The following is a 3,340-nucleotide window of genomic DNA, read 5'->3' as shown; positions in this document are numbered from 1 at the left end:
TGTTGTGCTAACTAGCTGCTGTTATGGTAGATTTTGCAAAAGGCGAAGTGAATGTTTACATTTTTACAAAGTTACCGTTGTCATAGTTATGCGCGCTCTCAGAGACCAAAAAAAGCGACGAGAGAAAGCTTTATTTTCTATGACAGTGTTGCAACTTTTGGTATGATTTTGGTAGTTTATACGTGATAATAAATCAGTTTTCACAATAAGAAATTCTAAATTAATTTGAAATTAAATTGAAATTCTATTCAACAAAAAATAAAATTTTTTTGTTTACAAATACAGCAATTAAAGAGGAAATCTTACATATAAAGCCAGCCGCACCCAACTAATGTGTATCTGAATATAGAGTACAAAACTGACTTAAAAATATAGGTCCAAATATTGAAGAGCAGTCGCACCTCCCAAACTGAACATATCGTAAAGTAAAATTAAAATCTGACTCAAGAAGTATACCGGTATTCACAAAACTAAAATTTATATTAGATTTATTTGACAGATTTGCCTAAAACACTGCTCATTAAATCCAGATTAAAAGCTCTCGTTAGCGGATTTTATAAAGGAAAAACAGATGATCGAGACGTTAAATCCGGATCTAAAGAGCAGTGTAGTGGTTTAAGGTTCTTTGAATACCGGTATTAATCTATATCTGCACTTATAGTTTTCTCTGTTTAATTAAATAAAAAAACGAACCATTGAAACCAATAAAATGTACGAAAATTATGCCGGCATTGGTTTCAAGTGTTGCCACTTTTTTGAAATTTTCCTCACTAAAAGCAGAATACTACTTTTCCGACGTTTTTTTTCTTTATATGGAGTTTGACAGCATTCCGTTTATTTACCTATTAAACGGATTTTCCGCTTAGTTTGTAAGAAGAAAAATGTTATCCCCGATTAGCTAAGTGGCTAATCTTATCGCCGTTTATTAAGAGATATGGTGTCATCATTCAATTTGTATGACAAAACTAAAAGACGAAGAACGCAACATATTTGTTCAATGATTAAAATGTTCTGAAGTGGCAAAATTGCTAAGGATTTTATTAAAATCACATTTATGAACTTCAAGAGACATTTATTCAAAATTAAAGTGGCTTATTTTGCTTGGTTTGTTAATATTTGATTATTTTGGATGTGTGTCAGTGCTACCAACGTTTAAAGTACATAGTATTGCCGGAAGAGCATTTTATCAATCCATAAGCTAGCGAATCCGATAGATGAGTGACTTTTTCATATAGAAATTAATATTGCATCATTCGGTCTGTCAAACGCTCCACAGACTCAAATGCGTTCCCAATACAAAAATATTTCCATGCGTTCCCAATACAAAAATAGGTGAGATAATCAGTCTATTGACTGGTACATACCATGTTGAAAACAAATGTTTTTCGCATTGACTTTTTTGGAACACTACAAAATACCTCAATAATAACAGGTCTGTTCGCGTACTTCTCCAGTAAAAATCTGCAGGAGAGTAAAAATAGCATTTATTTATTTGAATCAAACAGCTGATTCTTATAAAACAGCTGTTAAACGCTGCAAATTTCTGCTCAGAAAAAAAAACCTCCAGTAGAAATTTTGCAAGCTCTCAACTACCAAACTCTCAAAAAATTTTTTTTTTCTCACGCACTTTTTCGTCCTCTTCTGATGGCAAATAAAGTAGACGAACGGTTCCATTAACAATTTGTGCAAATTTGACAAGGTTACAACATATAATTTTTTTGGGTTTCATTGGCCATTTACATTTAAAAATTAATATGGCACCAACCAATTGATCAGCTGCTTACCGTACCAAGGTTTATTCATTTACAGGTAGTGGCAGTTGCCCAACAACAAAATATTGAGGGCACATCTGTAAAAATCGGCGATTAGTGTAACTCTGATTTTGTGTATGTAATTAGTTCGCGCCATTTCTTGGTGTTTATATGTGTATGGCTCTGAACTATAATACACACAACCAAAACTCGTTGACAGATAGTGGACTTCGCGAGAAAAAATTTTACTCAGCTGTTTACGGTACACTACCTGGTAATTATGTCATGGTATGCACCTCTGGCGAAATTTTCGTTACCATAAAGGCCAAAACAAAATCAGCGTTGAGTTTTGTTTTTCAGCGTTGCGTTGAAAAATGAAGCGTTGCAAACAAATCCCACAAAAACAACACGTAAAAGTAAAATAATTTTCCACTTTGGCGACTGAAATCGAGCTTCATTCTGTGTTGCCATACGTGAAGTGGTATTGCGCGGCCAAAATTATAAATTGATGTTTGTCGCCATCTTGTATTCTACACAACTATCTCCAAGTGACGACATAAAAGTCTTGGGTGCATCCCAAAATTTCGCTAGAGGTGCATATTCAGCATAAGGTGCATACTCAGCTTCAACGCGATTTTAAAAAGGTGGTCTGACGCAGACCAGGTTTGACGGTATTAATATGACAGATTTTTTTGAAATCTGCCAATCTTTGTTGTTATCTTCTTTTTCACATATTCTCTGTTCATGAATACACACACGCACACAAATTTCTTTGCATGTGTTGGCAAAACTACGATCAGCATGATGACAAGATGGCAGATTATTGTTATCTTCTTTTTCGCATATTCTCTGTTCATGTATACACACACGCATACAAATTTCTTTGCATGTGTTGGCAAAACTACGATCAGCTTGATGACAAGATGGCAGATTGCACCATATGATTTTTGGTTGTTGTACAAATGAGACCACCTTCATGTGTTTCGCCATGACTCAGCTTATGCCGCCACTAAGTCGGATTTAAGAAGGTGGTCTCACGCGAACAGATGGTAACAGCCGGTAAGGTTTGACGGTATTAAGATGACAGATTTTTGTTTGCATTCTCTTTGTTGTTTTATTCTTTCTCGCTTATTCTCTGCTCATGTACGTACACGTATACACACACTCACACAAATTCACTTGCGTGTGTCGGCAAAAACGTCGATCAGCTTGATGACAATATGGCGGATTCGGATTCAATTTATAATTTTGCCGAATTTTAATCATTTTTGGATAATAAGGAATATGTGTTGTAATTAAACTTTTTTATTTGCAAATAACTTTATATCATGTTTGCATGGAGTTATTAAAACATACATTTCCATTCGTGGTTGCAATGCCTTTTACATTACGATAATTTCATTTAGAATATGTCAATGAATTTCTTTTGGTAACGAAATCTTTGCCAGAGGTGCATACTGGGCTTTAATTGTAAAAATAACTTTGCGTGTAAAGGTCCCATAAAGTCAATCATCTGTTTTCAAACGACAACACGATACGTGCGTCAATGTTTTCTACATAAGAAGTTACCCCACGATTTTGATTCACGT

The sequence above is a fragment of the Stomoxys calcitrans genome, chromosome 4, assembly GCF_963082655.1.
Source record: "Stomoxys calcitrans chromosome 4, idStoCalc2.1, whole genome shotgun sequence".
Taxonomy (NCBI): domain Eukaryota; kingdom Metazoa; phylum Arthropoda; class Insecta; order Diptera; family Muscidae; genus Stomoxys; species Stomoxys calcitrans.
Note: the sequence above shows the minus strand (reverse complement) of the source record.